The following is a 19,838-nucleotide window of genomic DNA, read 5'->3' as shown; positions in this document are numbered from 1 at the left end:
CGCAACATGGCATCCGCTAATTATTCAAGGAAATTTTACATTCAAAAAGTCAAATGGCGCTCCTTCCCTTCCGAACCCTGCCATGCACCCAAACAGTGGTTTTTCCCCACATATGGGTTATCTGCGTGCTCAGGGGAAATTGCAAAACAAATTTTGGGGTCCATTTTTTCCTGTTACCACTGTGAAAATAAAAAAAAAATGGGTCTAAAGTAACATTTTTGTGAAAAAAGTTAAATGTTAATTTTTTTCTTCCACATTCCAAAAATTCCTGTGAAGCACCTGAAGGGTTAATAAAGTTCTTGAATGTGGTTTTGAACACCTTGAGGGGTGCAGTTTTTAGAATGGTGTCAGTTTTGGGTATTTTCTGCCATAAAGACCCCTCAGAGTGACTTCAAATGTGTCCCTAAAATATGGTTTTGTAAATAATGTTGTAAAAATGAGAAATCGCTGGTCAACTCTTAACCCTTATAGCTCCCTAATAAAAAAAATTTGGTTCCAAAATTGTGCTGATGTAAATTAGACATGTGGGAAATGTTATTTATTAACTATTTTGTGTGACATATCTCTCTGATTTAAGGGCATAAAAATTAAAATTTTGAAAATTGCAAAATTTTCAAAATTGTCACCGTTTTTTTCACAAATAAACGCAAGTGATATTGAAGAAATTTTACCACAATCTTGAAGTACCATATGTCACAAAAAAAACAATCTCAGAATCAGGGGAATCCGTTGAAGCGTTCCAGAGTAATTACCTCATAAAATGACAGTGGTCAGAATTGTAAAAATTGGCCTGGTCATTAACGTTCAAACCACCTTGGGAGGTAAAGGGGTTAAATAATACCTGTCCACCGGCCATTGGCTGGGGACATCTTAGGACGGCGCGGCCCCTTTAAGAGACAGAGAGAACGCGTGCACCCTAAGCACAGTGCCTGGGGGTGTGCATGCAGTGCGTGCACCCCGGGCAGACCTAGCGTGAGAGGCAGCCGGCGGTACGGGAGACACCGTCCAGGGGCCGCGGTGGTAAGGGGATCCGCGTCTCTGCCGGACAGGAGGCAGAGACACCGACACTACAACCATTTTGTTTGTACTTGCATATTATTGTTTGTACAGATGAATGAATACCTTCAGGTATCTTGAAATTGTACCCAAGGATGAGCCAGACTTTTGTAAGTCCACAATTCTCTTCCTGATTTCTTGGATGATTTCTTTAGACTTTCCCATGATGCTACACAAAGAAGCAGTGTGTTTCAGGTGTGCATTAAAATACATACATAGGTGTGTCTCTCTTTAACTCAGATGTTGCCAAAACAGAAGCTTCCAAACACATGACATCATCATATGGGCAGTCCAAAACTGTTTAAAGGCATAGTAATCTTAGCGTATGTAAAGTTTTGACTTTGCAGTAAGTAATAAAAATGCCTATTTAAATCTTAATGACAACCAAAAACATCCAAATGACCCTGATCAAAAGTTCACATACCCCAGTTCTTAATACCGTGTATTGCACCCTCTAACATTGATGACAGCTTGAAGTCTTTTGTGATAGTTGTGGATGAGATTCTTTAATTTCTCAGATGGTAAAGCTGCCCGTTCTTCTTGGCAAAAAGCCTCCAGTTCCTGTATATTCCTGGGCTGTTTAGCATGAACTGCGCGCTTGAGATCTCCCCAGAGATGGCCACTCCAGAACCTTCACTTTGTTTTGCTGTAGCCAATGACAGACGACTTGGCCTTGTGTTTTGGATTGTTGTCATGTTGGAACGTCCAAGTACGTCTCATGTGCAGCTTCCGGGCTGATGAGTGCAAATTTGCCTCCAGTATTTGCTGATAAAGTGCTGCATTCATCTTTCCTTCAACTTTTACCAAGTTTCCTGTGCCTTTGTAGCTCACACATCCCCAAAACATCAGCGATCCACCGTCGTGCTCTACTGTAGGAATGATGTTCCTTTCATCATAGACCTTGTTGACCTCTCTCCAAATGTAATGCTTATGGTTGTGGCCAAAAAGTTCAATTTTGGTCTCATCACTCCAAATTACCTTGTTCCAGAAGTTTTGAGGCTTGTCTCTGTGCTGTTTGGCGTATTGTAGGAGAGATACTTTGTACTATTTGCGCAGTAATGGCTTTCTTCTGGTGACTCGATCATGCAGCCCATTTTTCTTCAAGGGCCTCCTTATTGTGCATCTTGAAACAGCCACACCACTAGTTTTCAGAGAGTCCTGAATTTCAGCTGATGTTATTTGTGGTTTTTCTTTGCATCCCGAACAATTTTCCTGGCAGTTGTGGCCGAAATTTTTGTTGGTCTAACTGACCGTGGTTTGGCTTTTACAGAGCACCTGATTTTCCATTTTGTTAATCATAGTTTGAACGCTGCTCACTGACATTATCAATTTCTTGGATATTTTTTGATATCCCTTTCCTGTGTTATACAGTTCAATTACCTTTTCCCGTAGTTCTGTTGACAATTCTTTTGCTTTCCCCATGACTCATAATCCAGAAACGTCAGTGGCTGGATGAAAGGTGCAAGAGTCTGTCTGGATCCCAGAAACTCACTCAGCTTTTATGCACACACACTGATTACAAGCAAACAGGTCACAGGTGAGGATGTTACCTTTAGTAGCCATTCAAACCCATTTGTGTCAAATTTTGTGCATGTTATCAGGCCAAAATCACCAGGGTATGTGAACTTTTGATCAGGGTCAATTGGATATTTTTGGTTGTCATTAAGATTTAAAAAGAGAAAACACAGTAGTTTGACAATAAATGGCTTCACCCAACCAATAACCATGAGCGGAGAAAAAGTTTTTTTGTTATCATTCATATTGTCTGAAACAAGGCTAAGAAAGGAAAAATTCTGCCTGGGTATGTAAACTTTTGAGCACAACTGTATGTGTCTTTTTATATAGTGTATATAAACTTCTGGTTTCAACTGTACATGTGTGTGTATGTGTGTATACATGTATACACTGTGTGCAGAATTATTAGGCAAGTTGTATTTTAGAGGATTATTTTTATTATTGATCAACAACTATGTTCTCAATCAACCCAAAAGACTCATAAATATCCATGCTTAATATTTTTGGAAGTTGGAGTGGGCTTTTTTTCGATTTGGCTATCTTAGGAGGATATCTGTTTGTGCAGGTAACTATTACTGTGCAGAATTATTAGGCAACTTAATAAAAACCAAATCTAATCCCTTCTCACTTGTTTATTTTCACCAGGCAAACCAATATCAGTGCACAAAATTCAGAAATAAACATTTCTGACATGCAAAAACAAAAACAAAAAAAAATAGTGATCAGTATAACCACCTTTCTTTATGATGACACTCAACAGCCTTCCATCCATAGATTCTGTCAGTTGCTTGATCTATTTTCGATTAACATTGCGTGCAGCAGCCACCACAGCCTCCCAGACACTGTTCCGAGAGGTGTACTATTTTCCCTCCCTGTAGATCTCACATTTTATGATGGACCACAGGTTCTCTATGGGGTTCAGATCAGGTGAACAAGGGGGCCATGTCATTATTTTTTCTTTTAGACCTTTACTGGCCAGCCACACTGTGGAGTAGTTGGATGCATGTGATGGAGCATTGTCCTGCATGAAAATCATGTTTTTCTTGAACGATACGGACTTCTTCCTGTACCACTGCTTGAAGAAGTTGTCTTCCAGAAACTGGCATTAGGTCTGGGGGTTTAGCTTCACTCCATCCTCAACCTGAAAAGGTCCCACAAGTTCATCTTTGATGATACCAGCCCATACCAGTACCCCACCTCCACCTTGCGGGCGTCTGAGTCGGAGTGGAGCTCTCTGCTCTTTACTGATCCAGCCTCTGGCCCATCCATCTGGCCCATCAAGAGTCACTCTCATTTCATCAGTCCATAAAACCTTTGAAAAATCAGTCTTAAGATATTTCTTGGCCCATTCTTGGTCGTTTTTCAGCCTTCCTTACCTTGGCCATGTCCCTGAGTATCGCACACCTTGTGCTTTTTGATACTCCAGTAACGTTGCAGCTGACTAGCCCAGGGGGAGATGGGGATGACTCGGTAACTGGGCCTTTAGCCTGGCCTTTAGGGATGTTTGTATGAATGAAAGCATGGTAAACACCCACCGCTCCGACGATCGTTTCGACACCTTTTTCAAGGAGCGCTGCCAAAGGTGAAAAAGGTGTTGAAACGATCGTCGGAGCCGTGGGTGTTTACCATGCTTTCATTCATACAAACATTGGCTTAAGGTAATGTTGGCTCTTATTTATTATGCATGTGTATATCTTTTGATGTGGATTGATCTGTTCACCTGTTAAATAGGATATTTCTCTATGCATATTAGGGCCCAATTCAGTATCATTTACCTCCCAAATATATTGCCAAGTAGTAGCATGTATATACACCTCTTGTAATGATTCATGGTTTAACACCCTACATCTGTGGTATGGGTTATCCACTGTTTTCATATCTTTCATTTTAAAGAATATCAATAAATATAATATATTTTAAACCTTAGTTACTCTTTGTGGTGGTTTGGATTTATATATCCCACACTAGTTGTTACTATATTGATTGAGTTTGGTGGTGGAGGTTAATTTCCTCCGTTCAGATACTATCCGGAACCTGTTTAGATTGTTAATATGTACCATCCTCCAAAACTTTGAGGACTCCACCAAGATGGTGAGCGGCGATGACGCCATAATTAGCGTCACCATCCCGCTTCTCTGTCTTCTGAAACGCTCTCTGCTCACAATCAAAGAGGATGCATTGCAGGCTGAGCACGATGAGATGGAGCAAGGAACCATACAGGGTGATTACACACAGCCAAGCCTCATCTCATCCCAGTGTGGATTGGGTGACAATGAGGAAGAGGAGGAGGAGGAGGAAAGGCAGGACCTAGTTTCATGCACTATAGATGGTACCGTACCTGGCCACATTCACCTGTCCACGTGTTTGTGGTTAGGCGGTCCTTCCCAGTAAGTGCACTGGGGAGGGCACGGGTAATGTTGTGGGACCCATGCTTGTGGAAGGCGGAGGCGATACCGGGAAATATAGTGGCGGCTGGGGATCGAGTATGGATACCCGGCCGCCGCCGGCATGAGGTTGTGAAAAGCTTCCGCCACCACGAGCTTAAAAGGCCATATTTCAAGTGCAAAGAGCTGCCCAGAAATCTGGCAGTTTAGTGTTGCGGCCTGTGGGTGGGTGGCTGGCTGCATACTTGCACTTGCATTCCAAGTAACCGAAAACTAAGCAGATGGTGGCCTCTATCATCATCATGGCCTCACCTCGGCACTATGAACTCTCCTGAAGAAGCCAGGGCCTGTCGGAGGAGTCTCCGGTTCTCTGGTGGGCCCGTCCAACCCTGCCGAAAAGCAGCCCTGGCTAAGAAAAGTGTGGGGGAAGGTTCCCGGACACTCTATGACTGCTTTTTTAATATGGATCGGCCATGCTTATGCATGTTATTTCTCAAAACGCATTACAGATCAGGCCATTGTCCAACTCTGTATTCAACAAATTAAATGCGCAAAGAAAGATATGTGTGTGTCAAAGCACCACCGACAAGTGCGAGTTGATGTTGGACGGGCTGCCATTGCTTCTGCAACAAGCTCAATTACAGGACTTCCTGGGAGAAATGACACGCAGGGTAGATACGGTTTCTCTCTATGCCAGTCCTTTTACCGAGCTAAATACAACTCTTAGCAAAAAAAGCTGTGGACTGGCTCCGTACCGTCCCTGGCCACATTCACATGTCCACGTGTTTGTGGTTAGGCGGTCCTTCCTAGTAAGTGCACTGGGGTGGGCACGGGTAATGTTGTGGGACCCGTGCATGTGGAAGGCGGAGACGATACTGTGAAATATAGTGGCGGCTGGGGACCGAGTATGGACACCCGGCCGCCGCCGGCATGAGGTTGTGAAAAGCGTCTGCCTCCACGAGCCTAAAAGGCCACATTTCTAGTGCAAGCAGCTGTCAAAAATTTGGCAGTATAGTATTGCAGCCTGTGGGTGCGTGGGTGGCTGCCTGCATACTTGCGCTTGCATTCCAAGGAATGGGGTAGGGACAACTGAACGCTGCAGTGGGAGAAGGACGTGGACGGTGATTGTTGCAAGTCTGCAACGACAGGTGCATGGCGAGAGGCATCTTCGCATACGCCAAGGATCACTTATGGTGGGCACACTTTTAGGCAGTGACCTGGGAGTCAGAGATGCTTCCAGAGGTCTTCCACATGCTGTTCCCATGTCTTTTCAGCACTGTATGCATGTGTCTGATAATGTGTCACACACCACATGGCCTTGTGGGGGAGCTCCAATGTTTGGGCACACAGGGACTCTCCAAATGCAACATGATATCCGCTAACAAATTGTCGGCTCAAATTGTTAGCGGATATCATGTTGCATTTGGAGAGTCCCTGTGTGCCCAAACATTGGAGCTCCCCCACAAGTGACCCCATTTTGGAAACTAGACCCCCCAAGGCACCTATCTAGATGCATAGTGAGCACTTGGAACCCCAGGTGCTTCACAAATTGATTCATAAAAATGAAAAAGTGTTTTTTTTTTCACTTTTTCATTATTACGAATCAATTTGTGAAGCACCTGGGGGTTCCAAGTGCTCACTATGCATCTAGAAAGGTGCCTTGGGGGGTCTAGTTTCCAAAATGGGGTCACTTGTGGGGGAGCTCCAAAGTTTGGGCACACAGGGGCTCTCCAAACAGAACATGGTGTCCGCTAATTATTCAAGCAAATTTTACAATGAAAAAGTCAAATGGCGCTCCTTCCCTTCCGAGCCCTGCCGTGCGCCCAAACAGTGTTTCTTCCCCAAATATTGGGTATCTGCGTGCCCAGGGGAAATTGCACAACAAATTTTGGGGTCCATTTTTTCTTGTTACCCCTGTGAAAATAAAAAAAATTGGGTCTAAAGTAACATTTTTGTGAAAAAAGTTAAATGTTCATTTTTTTCTTCCACATTCAAAAAATTCCTGTGAAGCACCTGAAGGGTTAATAAAGTTCTTGAATGTGGTTTTGAGCACCTTGAGGGGTGCAGTTTTTAGAATGGTGTCACTTTTGGGTATTTTCTGTCATAAAGACCTCTCAAAGTGACTTCAAATGTGATGTGGTCCCTAAAAAAATGGTTTTATAAATTTTGTTGGAAAAATGAGAAATCGCTGGCCAACTTTTAACCCTTATAGCTCCCTAACAAAAAAAAATTTTGGTTCCAAAATTGTGCTGATGTAAAGTAGACATGTGGGAAATGTTATTTATTAACTCTTTTGTGTGACATATCGCTCTGATTTCAGGGCTTAAAAATTCAAATTGTGAAAATCGCAAAATTTTCAAAATTTTTGCCAAATTTCCGTTTTTTTCACAAATAAACGCAAGTGATATCGAAGAAATTTTTCCACAATCATGAAGTACAATATGTCACGAAAAAACAATCTCAGAATCAGGGGGATCCGTTGAAGCGTTCCAGAGTAATTACCTCATAAAGTGACAGTGGTCAGAATTGTAAAAATTGGCCCGGTCATTAACGTGCAAACCACCCGCGGGGCTTAAGGGGTTAACATGTTAAAAGCCACGGGTGGATCATGATTGCTGTGAGAGGCACATGACAACTGATCAAATCAGCTGTCATGTGCAGAGAAAGATGGGGGCTCAGTGCCGGAGTCCACATCAAAGGCGGAGACATGACAGATGACTTATCTATATGTCATCTGGCGCGAAGGGGTTAATATAGTCGATTGCAAATGTTTAATGGTCTGAAATCAGCTCTTGTAATTGCACCCAAAATTTTTCTGTGATGGTGTAATATGTTAGCATTTCAGGCCCCACTTTTAACTTTTGCAAGGGTCCCACGGTGGTAGGACAGGTGGGTATAATGTTTTATTTTTTAACCCAGGGACATATAGAAATCATGGGGCCCCATAGCAAAAGTCCTAATTGCATTGCTGAACTGAAGCCCATTCGTGTTCTCGCCCACTATGATACCCCGTTTATGGCCACAAAGGGTATGAAGCCTTCAAAATGCCCTCACACACACTATGATGCCTTGATGAATTCCGTCATACAATTCCCCCTCCCCCCAGTACACCCCACATAACTGTATGATGTCACACAGCACCCTCACACAGTATGATGGCACCTCAGCCCGCTGCACAGTATAATGTCCCCACAGACTACCCACCACAGAATGATGGTCAACACAGTCCTTCACATTATGATGGTCACCACAGCCTCCCACAGGAAGATGGGTGCTACATCTCAACATACACAGTAAGATGGCCGGTACAGCCCCACACACATAGTAAGATGGCCCCTCAGCCTCCCACCACCCACACAGTATGATGGCCCTGACAACATGCCCAAACAGTATGATGACTTTCAGTCCCCCACACAGTATGATGTCCCCTACAGATCTCCCCCCACAGTAATATGATCATTACAGCCCATATCAAAGTAAGATGGCCACCACAGCGCCACCTCACACACATTATGATAGCACCAGCAGACTACTCACAAACTATTATGACCAACACAGCACCCACCTACAGTGTGCTGTCCCCCACAGCAGCACCATTTTTGCAAAGCTTGTTTCGCATCCCCGAAGAAGCAAGAGATGTTAAATGTGCCTTGGGGAGGTGGTACGGTGTGCTTCTGTAACTTATGGGTAATAGCCCCTTTCTTACTTGTTTATTTCCAGTTCTTATATAATGTAGTATATGTAACTGATGTGTATTGTGTCGCCATACTGATTGTGCCCATATTCATTGGGCAATTGTACACGGTAGGAATCTAGATAATGAAACCCTGCACTTTATGTGGTTATTCTGATTGGAATTTTATTGCATACTACAGGGTTCCCCAACTCCAGTCCTCAAGGCCCACCAACAGGTCATGTTTTCAGGATTTCCTTAGTATTACACAGGTGATAATTCCATCACCTGCACAGGCAATAGTTACATCACCTGTGCAATACTAAGGAAATCCTGAAAACATGACCTGTTGGTGGGCCTTGAGGACTGGAGTTGGGGAACCCTGGCATACTACATGTGTATTTATAAGTTACAATAGCCTCTTTTGACTATTGCATATACAGTGGGTACGAAAAGTATTCGGACCCCTTTCAATTTTTCACTCTTTATTTTATTGCAGTCATTTGGTAAATTCTAAAAAGTACATTTTTTTCTCATTAAAGTACACTCTGCACCCCACCCCATCTTGACTGAAAAAAACAGAAATGTAGAAATTTTTGCAAATTTATTAAAAAAGAAAAACTGAAATATCATATGGTCATAAGTATTCAGACCCTTTGCTCAGACACTCATATTTAAGTCACATGCTGTCCATTTCCTTGTAATCCTCGAGATGGTTCTACTCCTTCATTGGAGTCCAGCTGTGTTTAATTAAACTGATAGGACTTGATTTGAAAAGGCACACACCTGTCTATATAAGACCACACAGCTCACAGTGCATGTCAGACCAAATGAGAATCATGAGCTCAAAGGAACTACCCAAGGAGCTCAGAGACAGAATTGTGGCAAGGTACAGATCTGGCCAAGGTTATAAAAGAATTTCTGCATTACTCATGGATCCTAAGAGCACAGTGGCCTCCATAATCCTTAAATGGAAGACGTTTGGGACCACGAAAAGTCTTCCTAGATCTGGCCGTCCAGCCAAACTGAGCAATCGTGGGAGAAGAGACTTGGTGAGAGAGGTAAAGAAGAACAGCAAGATCACTGAGGCTGAGCTCCAGAGATGCAGTAGGGAGATGGGGGAAAGTTATCACTGCAGCCCTCCACCAGTCGGGCGTTTATGGCAGAGTGGCCCAATGGAAGCCTCTCCTCAGTGCAAGACATATGAAAGCCCGCATACAGTTTGCTCAAAAACACATGAAGGACTCCCAGACTATGAGAAATAAGATTCTCTGGTCTGATGAGACGCAGATAGAACTTTTTGGTGATAATTCTAAGCGGTATGTGTGGCGAAAACTAGGCACTGCTCATCACCTGCCTAATACAATCCCAACAGTGAAACATGGTGGTGGCAGCATCATGCTATGGGGGTGTTTTTCAGCTGCAGGGACAGGATGACTGGTTACAATTGAAGGAAACATGAATGCGGCCAAGTACAGAGATATCCTGGATGAAAACCACTTCCAGAGTGCTCTAGACCTCAGAGCCCTGAACTAAACCCAATTGAGCATCTCTGGAGAGACCTGAAAATGGCTGTCCACCAAAGCTCACCATCCAACCTGATGGAACTGGAGAGGATCTGCAAGGAAGAATAGCAGAGGATCCCCAAATTCAGGTGTGAAAAACGTGTTGCATCATTCCCAAGAAGACTCATGGCTGTACTAGCTCAAAAGAGTGCTTCTACTCAATACTGACCAAAGGGTCTGAATACGTATGACCATGTGGTATTTCAGTTTTTCTTTTTTAATAAATTTGCAAAAATTTCTACATTTCTGCTTTGTTTTTCAGTCAAGATGGGGTGCAGAGTGTACTTTAGTGAGAAAAAAAATGAACTTTTTAGAATTTACCAAATGGCTGCAATGAAACAAAGAGTGAAAAATTTAAAGGGGTCTGAATACTTTCCATACCCACTGTATGCCCTAGAACACTTAGTATTGAATATATTGGCATTGTCTTACTTTAGGACCCAGCGGCTACCTCCCTCCTGGTCTGATTGACACCCTGGCCTGGGTGTTTAAATACTTTCAGTTTGCTGCAGGGAGGTGCATTGATATTCACATGTTCCCTTGTGAAGGCTTGGAGCTATTGCAGTCTGCTTACTTCCTCTCTGGTGCTTGGAGGACGTTTGGTGTAATCTCTCTGAAGTCGGCTCAAGCTAATTCTTCCCCCTGTTTGTTTCCCTTGTTGTTTTTATAGTGGGGACTGACCAGTGCTCACCTCCACCCCTTCCCTATCCATGGCCTAGCTCCAGGGATTTACAGGGCTTAGGTTTCCTGTTCGGCGATTGGTGAGGAACCAATATAGGGACGGTAGGGGAGACGGTGATATTAGATCAGCCTAGAAGGTCTCCACTCCCCCTTTCCCTAGTGTCTGGGCTCCCTTCCCCTCATCCCTTCGTGTTGTACTTTGTCTTTCCTACACTGTGCGTGACCAATACCACAAATTTTCACCAGTGATCAAATCTTGAACCGTATACAATTTTTGAATATTGTTTTTAATCATTTGAAATAAAAAGTTGTAATTTTATAAATCTCTTTTGGACTACTATTTAGAACATTTCAAGTGGAGTTATCATGCCGATACATGCTCTTTTTAAATATGACGATCTGGTACTATTTAGGAATTATAGCTACTATCATTGTTGTTCATAATTGCAGGATGTTTTTTTTCGTTAATTACATTTTTTGTGATATCCTGCGCGTAATAACGTCCTAAACTAACTGGATGGCATCCTAATCTTCTCCAAAGACCTAGGCTCACCGCCTTCATGTCTGCTTCATTCTGAATAGACTGTGACAAAACCATACTTATGTCAAGCTGAAATAATGTCTCTGACCGTCGTGAACTGCCTTTTCTTGGCTATATCATCTCGTCTGAAGCTTCTGGAGTTTCTGCTATTTTGGATTGGCAACAACCCGTTGGTTTCAAAGGCCTCCAAAAATTTCTAGACTTTGCAAATTAGGACCACCAGTTCATTAAAAATTACTCTAAAGTGGTTGCTTCTCTTAAGGCTCCAACTGACTGAGGATCCACCCTCCTGCACTACCTCAGCTTCTAACTATCTTAGGGCATTCCTCACACTTTGTGCAGCATTGCTGTTGGAAGTCCTCTATCAGTTTAGGGGTGCTCAGTGATGCAACTAGTGCCATCTGTTTCCCTTAGTTCCTCAAATACAACTCACAGAGTGGACCAATCACTGTACAGCTATTAAATGAGCCATGTTGTGGAGTCAGGCGGTGCGGAGAATAAATAAACTTAGTATTGATTTACAGCCAATGCTAAGCCTAATGAAAGCAAGACTGTCCTCTCTGGGAAGAGCGGTGCATTCAACGGTTAGTTGACCAAAGCAGTATCCTGGTCAGCACAATGGGCTGCAGCTATTATAAAGGTACTGTGAATCACAGGCTGTGGCAGTGGGCATAGCCAGTAACCTTTTCCTTTAATGCTTTCCTTTTGGTGGATTTTTTTTTCTAAATACATGGTGCCTACAGAGAAATATAGTGGTGGTAGTGTCCTTATATGGGGCTGCATGAGTGCTGCTGGTGTCGGGGAGCTTAATTTCATTGATGGTATCATGAATTCACAGATGTACTGCTCTATATTGAAAGAGAAGATGCTACCATCACTCAGTGCCCTTGGTAGATGTGCACTTTTCCAACATGAATGAGCCAAAACACAAATGCTGCGCATTTCTAAATAACAGGGTGAAAGTGATTCAGTGGCCAAGTATGTCTCCTGATCTGAAGGCAACCAAAACACATATGGGGAATTCTGAAGAGACAAGTTGAGAATCACTCTCATGCAGCATCCAGACTCTAAAAGCCGGAATTAGACTTACCGGTAATTAGGTTTCCAGGAGTCCATCCTGACGGCACGATGGAGGACGTTCTTCCTATTCTTACAGGGACAGGAAATATGAGAGGTTAAAAAGCCCCTCCCCTCCACATCCCTCAGTGATTTTCCAAGTACCACACCAGGATGGATGGCAATTATTTTTTATTGAACCTTTATACACTTGTTAACCTCACAAGCATAAGAAATCAACACGGGAGGGAACTACCTGTGCCCTCAGGATGGACTCCTGTAAACATAATTACCAGTAAGTCTAATTCCGGCTTTCCAGGAGGTCCCCCTGACAGCACGATGGAGAGTACCAAAGCATGGCCTATCCTAGGGCGGGACCACAGCCTGCAGAACCTTTCTACCAAAGGCTAGCTGATGCCCTGACAGTACGTCCTGCTTATAATGTCTGCAGAAGGTGCTAATCCCAGACCAAGTGGCTGCCCCACAGATCTGTTCAACTGACGCTCCTGCTCTTTCTGCCCAGGAAGTGGAGACTGCCCTAGTAGAATGAGCTTTCAATCCCCTAGGGGGAGACCGATTTTCTGAGGTATAGGCTATCCTTATAGCTATAGTCTGCATGGATGCCTTTTCCCCCCTATTCCTGCCTCCATACTGGACAAATAGGTTTGAATCCTGTCTCCAATCATTAGTGGCCTGGAGATAGACAGACTATTATAAACTAATAGCCAGCGAATGAAAGTCCTGCTCCCTCTGCTTTTTTGGGTCCTGACAGAAAGAAGGTAAAATTATTTCCTGATTCAGAGTCTGGGTGGAGACTACTTTTGGCAAAAAAAACTGGGGCAAGTTTCAGGCTCAAATGATAATCCAGGATTCATAAATAAAGGTCCCGAATGGAAAGGACCTGTATTTCTCCCACTCTTTTAGCCAAATTATGTCCACCAGAAATGCTGTCTTACGGGACAGATCTGCAATATTGATGTTATCTATAGAATCATAAGGGTGTCTGCACAGGGCATTAAGAACTAGGTTTAAATCCCAGGGAGCAAGATATCTCTTAATTGTGGGTCTCAATCTCTGAATGGCCTTTACGAATCTAATTACCCATGGGTGGGAAGCTGAGGGAAAGTCAAAAAAGATGCTCAGAGCCGAGACCTGGACCTTCAGGGTATTGGGCCTCAAACCCTTCCTGGAAGAAAGTCCAAAATTCTAGGAATATTAGGGTGAGTTATATCTACCCCCACAATGCCACTCTCAGAAGAGAACCTCCTCCAGATCTTATTATAAATGGCAGAGGTGACAGGTTTCCTACTTGCCTGCATTGTAGAGATCACCTGATCAGAGAGACCCTGAGCTCTCAGGATCACCCTCTCAGGATGCAGGCAGACAACCGAAGCCTCTCCAGGTCCTGATGAAACACTGGGCCCTGGTACAGAAGGTCTTTCCTCAAAGGCAGAAGAACGGGTTCCTCCAGCGCTATCTTCCTTAGCAAGGGAAACCAACTTATTTTTGGCCAATATAATACTATCAATAGGACTTCAGCTTGGTCCTCCTGGATCTTCTTGAGGGTTCGTGAAATTAAGGCTATTGGAGGAAAAGCGTAGGATAGATTTGCCCCCCAGTTCTGATTCAAGGTCAGCGATTCCTGCTGGTCTGTCTGCCGGATCCAGGGAGAAGAACCTTCTGACCTTTGCGTTCTTTTTCACTGCAAAGAGGTCCACTTGAGGAGTCCCCCAGCGGGAACACAGTTGTTGGAACACTTCTTTGTTCAGTTCCCATTCTGTGGGCGAGACCTTGTGCCTGCTCAGGTAATCTGCGACTTTGTTCGGAGTTCCTTTTAGATGGACCACTGATAAAGACAGAATTGACTTTTCTGCCCAAGCGAATATTTTGGAGGCCAGGTCTTGGGAGTGCCAGGTGCCTTGATGGCATACGAAGGAGACTGTTGTCACGTTGTCTGACAATATTTTCACGTGATTTTTCGCACGTGAAGGGGCGCTTTTCAGTGCTTCCCATACTGCGCACAACTCCCTGAAGCTGGAGGACTGTGCCTAGATCTCTGGTGACCAAACCTGCTTCAGAAGAACTCTGTCTAAATGAGCTCCCCATCCTGACCTGCTTGCATCGGTGGTGATCGTAATGTTATGATCTGCTACAAGAACTAAGGAAAGATAGGAAAACTGTCCCTACAATAGGACTAAGCTGATTCCCTACGATGCAGCGGGCAACCTGTTCCTTGTGAACAGACCCGCCTTCGTCCTCAGCTAGTCTGAACGCAGACCTATAGATATAAGGGAGGGGTCCCTAAAAGTACTAAGGACTGGGACAAAATTGGACACCTCCTAGCAGAAGTTGTAGCGGAGCAAAAAGACAAACAGACAAAAATACTTAGAGGTCCAAGGACCAAGCAAACTATAGAGATAGGTACAAAGCACCTGGCTAGATTAAGAGTCAAAGTAACACTGAAGTGAAGCAAAGCCAGAAGGGCGGAGCTGGAATAAATAGGCAGCAGGTCACGTGACCACAAAATAGAAAAAAAAAACTAACAGGAGGGTTCTAACATGTAAACATGGAGATGTTATCCATGGGACTCTGAGCTGTAAATTTTTTGGATTCAAGCACCTCAGCAAAGATTTTCTTACTCTTGGGGATAAGCAAATCTCCCTGTCCAATGTCGTCTGTCTTCTGTCCCAAACAGCCAGAACTGCTCTCTGCAGATCCCTTGAGTGGAACAGACTCCACTGTACGCAGGGGATACAGGATGTTAATGTACCCTATATCTTCATGGCCATTCTGATGGAGCTCCGCTTCCTTAGAATTTCCAGGACTCTGTCTCTCACAACTTTTTGTTTCCCTTTCGGCAGGGTGGACACCCCTGATACCGAATCCAGAAGTACTCCGAGAAACACCTTTCGGGTCCCAGGTCTGATTTCTCTAGGTTGATAAGCCTCCCCAATTTTTCCAGCATTTCTCATGTCTTCAGGTGGCTCAGTAATTCTTCCTGCGAGTTGACTATTAGTAAAAAATTGTCCAGGTAAGGAACTATGATGATATCTTTTTCCCTTAAGTAGGCACCACCTCTGAGATAATTTTGGTGAAAACTCTTGGCGCCGAGGCCAGACCGAAGGGAAGGCACTGATACTAAAAGTGGCAGATCTCCTCCCCAAACTTTATTGCAAACCGGAGATATTTCTGATAGAGGGGGTGAATAGTGACATGGTAATATGCGCTTTTTAGATCTAACGTGCACATGACTGCACCCTTGTCTATTAGTGGAATCGTAGTCTTTATAGATTCCATCCTGAATCATCTGTATGTTATCCAGTAATTTAGGGGTCTTAAATTTATAAGTGTGCGTGATTTGCCTGAGGGTTTCCTTATTGAGAACAATGTGGAATAGTGACCCTTGCCTTTCTCCTGCCGAGGAACCTGCACTATCATTCCCAGTCTTAGAAGGTCCTGTATCTCCTTCTGCATGGGACAATCTACCCTTCGGAAGTGAGAATCTGTCACCCTGTACCTTTCTGGTAGAGGATGAAGAAATTCCAGAGTGTAACCATGGGATATAATGTTTAATACCCTCGGGTCTCGAGTTACAGACTTCCCACTTCTGACGAAATGTCTGAGCCGACCCCCCCAAACCTCCGACGTCATTGCCTTCTTGACTCTGAACCTGCACCAAAAAGGGGGGCTCTACCCCTACCTCCTTTGGGGTAACTCCATCACCCCGACTTTCCCTGCCCTCGGTACTCCTGTCCATGCGAAGGACGGGGCCTCTGGAAGGGCTGAAATCGTCTAGGTTTCTCCTCCGGAAACCCTTTTTTCTTATTCGAGGCCTTCTCCAGGATATCATCCAGGATTGGCCCGAATACCCGTAATCCTGAAAAGGGAATGGCACAAAGGTTATTTTTAGATTGGACATCCCCGACTATGTTTTCAACCATATGGCTCGTCGGGTTGCATTGGACAGAAAACTGTTACGGGCAGCAAACCTAACGGTTTCAGCGGAGGCATCAGCCATGAAGCCCGTAGCCATCTTTAATAGAGGGAGAGATTCAATGATAACATCTTTAGGGATTTTACTCTTAATATGCTCCTTTAATTGGTCAATCCATAAGTGCATGCTACAGACGTGGAAGCTATGTTTGTTTTCATTATCGCTGCTGAAGCTTCCCAGGCTCTTTTTAAGAGAATGTCTGCTTTCCTGTCCATGGGATCTTTTAGACTAGAGGAGTCCTCGAAAGGGATAGATGTTTTCTTGGCTACTTTAGCCACGGGAACATCAATCTTGGGAACTTCTTCCCAAACGTTTATGTCCTCAGGTTCGAAGGGGAGCCGGAGCCTGGTTTCCCGAGGTACCACCAGCCTCTTCTCATTCCTCTAGGATCATAGCACGGATATGTTGGTTTACCGGGACGACTCTCTGTCTCTGGGTTCGCAGGTCTCAAAACATTTCATCTTGGAAAGTTTGGCATTTTTAAGTTTCCTTTACCTGCATGGTGCTCCTTACTGCCCGGTGGAGGCTATCCATGTCTTCGGATGAAAAGAGTTATCTCCTGCCCACCTCTGGAGTATAGGACATCACTTCTCCCTCTTCCTCTGGATCCGGAAAAAGGGACTATAAATCCTCCTCGGAGCTTGCTTCCATCTCCCATCTGGGCCTTTTGGCCCGGGGACCAGGCTGGGGACGACACTTTACACAGATGTCTGCACCTCTTCTCTTATCATGGATCTCATCTCAGATAGAAGAGTAGACCTCTCCTCTTTAACAATTTGTGCGGTGCAGTCTACACAGAGATGCTTGCTGCTGGAGTCACTCAAGTTTCCTGCTGCAGATGGCACACCTCTTGGTCTTCCCAGATATCTTTCCTTTATTGCCAGAGGTAGGTGCTGCTAATTCTCCTAATACAAAGACAGTATAATCTGTTAGGGCAGGGGGGGGGGGGGGTGTCAGCCGCGGGGCCTCTTGACAAGAGGAAGGAGAGGCCGGAACCCCCCGATCCCTCTGAGCCCGCACTTTACAGGTATGTTTTCTTTCCTTCTCTCTCATCCCTGTCCTTACAGGGACAGAAAAAACACTGAGGGATGGGGAGGGGCTTTTTAACCTCTCTCGTATTTCCTGTCCCCGTAATAATAGGAAGGACGTCCTCCATCATGCCATCAGGGTTACATCCCGGAAAGGGGTCATTCTTGAATATAAATATATATATATATATATATATATAAAATAAAAGTTTCTCAATTTTTTTTTTACTGTGTTCCCTATGTGGTGTCAATGATATGATAACTTTATTTTACAGCACAGTATGAGTATGGGGATACTGTATTTTTATAGGCGTTTATAAACTTCTGCACAAAAAAACAGTAAGTAACAGGAGTAACATTTCTCCTTGTGGAGAGTTCTGCAAATTGAGATTCTGATTTGGCTTTTACCCCAAGTCATATTACAAGGCTCGTTAAAGGGTTTATAGTGACTTGTAGGATTGCTGCTTGCAACAGGTGGCGCTATAGAGTTCAAGCCCTCGTCCTCTCTGAAGAGGCAATTTGCATATTAAATTTCCCAGAGGAGCACTGCACGGCGAATAAGCCTCCTTACCTTGACATGCCAGAGCCGGTATGTCACTCTCCACAAGGAGAAACGTTACACCTTAGACCAATGTTAAAGTTAATATTTTAACTTTTAGACTATGTGCCCACGATGCAGAAATGAAGCAGAAAATTTCTGCAGCATTTCTGCATCTCCCTGGCAGAAAAAACGCATGCAGATTGTGCATGCGTTTTTCCTGCAGAATACATGCGGATCCACATGCGTTTCCGCATGCAGATTGACAAGCGCTTTCCATGCGATAGCATCACTTGGAAAGTGCTTGACAACTAGGTCACACTGTATAAATCCATGCAAACAGCATGGATTTATGCAGTGTGAACCATAAAAATTAAAACAAATAAAGCTATACTCACCCCCGAGGCCCCGGCGTGGCTGCAGCGCTGCTTCCTGGCTGGTTCCCGGCTGCCGGCATATCGCGAGACAGAGCGGTGAAGGGCCTGCGGTCACATGACTGTGACGTCACCGCACGTCCTCAAGCGATGCCGGCATTCAGAGAGAAGCTGCCGGACAGGTGAATATAAACTTTATTTGTTATTTTATTCTTTTTTTTACAGGTACAATGGTACCCAGGTCTGGATGAGAGTCTCCTCTCCTCCAGAACTGGGTACCATCCACACATAGAAGCCGCTTGTAAAAATGTACAGTCGCGGTTTCTATGCGTCTCAATGCAAGTCAATGGCGGGAGTTCTGCTGCGCTTCCGCAAAATTAAATGACATGCTGCGGATTTTTGTACGCAGCATAAACGCTGCGGAAAAATCCGCAGCATGTGCATAGAACATGCGGAATCCCCTTGGGGACCATGGGGTGCGGATTACCTAGCGTTTCACAAGCGTTTATGCTGCGGAAATTCCGCAGCATAAATGCTTGAAAAACGCTACGTGGGCACTCAGCCTTATGGCATTCATGTGATATGCATAATTTGATGACGTTTTAGTTCAAGTCGTTATAGAAGTTAACAATTTTTTTTTTGTTAACATTTTATTACTTTTTTTTATTGTGCCTTTTTTATTTAAGAACTTTAACATGTTAACATTTGTAAAAGACATGGCAATATGTCTGTATCACAGTGTATTACTGCCTGTCCTCCTTGCACCTCTGGTTGGGCAAAATAGGTGTATGAAGATGGCTGACTGAGGAGCCATTGTTAGGATTAGGCTGTGTGCCCACGATGCGCATTTGGTGCGTATTTGCAGCGCGTAAACGCTCTAGAAACGCATTCCATACCTTATCCCATGACTTCCTATGACATTCTGCAAGTTCTGTGCACATGGTCCGTATTTTTTCTGCGCAGATTTTACTCGCAGAAAAAATACAGACATGACCAATTCTTGTGCGTTTCTGCATGCGTATTTGCCTATACAATGCATTGGAAAAACGCATCGCAAATACGCATGCAAATACACGTCAAAAACGCATGTAAAAACCGCATGCGTTTTTCTGCCAAGGAGATGCAGAAATGCTCAGGAAAATTTCTGCTTCATTTCTGCATCGTGGGCACTAAGCCTTACAGCTGGCACAGCACCTTATCACACCCTGCAATCGTTTTGGGGGAGGGTGTGAGGATGAAAAACAAAGTTTCCTTTGTCTAACCACTTAGATGCTGCAGTCTCACTACTTACTGTAGTATCAAAGGCGTTAAATAGCTGGGATCAAATGTATCTCTGATCCATTTGTTGCAGCATAGTATCAGCTGTAATGTACATCTTACACACTGCTACTAATGGCGAAGATGAAACTCTTGTGCCATCACTACACTGTAAA

The sequence above is a fragment of the Phyllobates terribilis genome, unplaced genomic scaffold (assembly GCF_046119375.1).
Source record: "Phyllobates terribilis strain yellow unplaced genomic scaffold, ASM4611937v1 Scaffold_4__5_contigs__length_816908805, whole genome shotgun sequence".
NCBI classification, from domain to species: domain Eukaryota; kingdom Metazoa; phylum Chordata; class Amphibia; order Anura; family Dendrobatidae; genus Phyllobates; species Phyllobates terribilis.
This window is presented reverse-complemented; position numbering follows the sequence as displayed.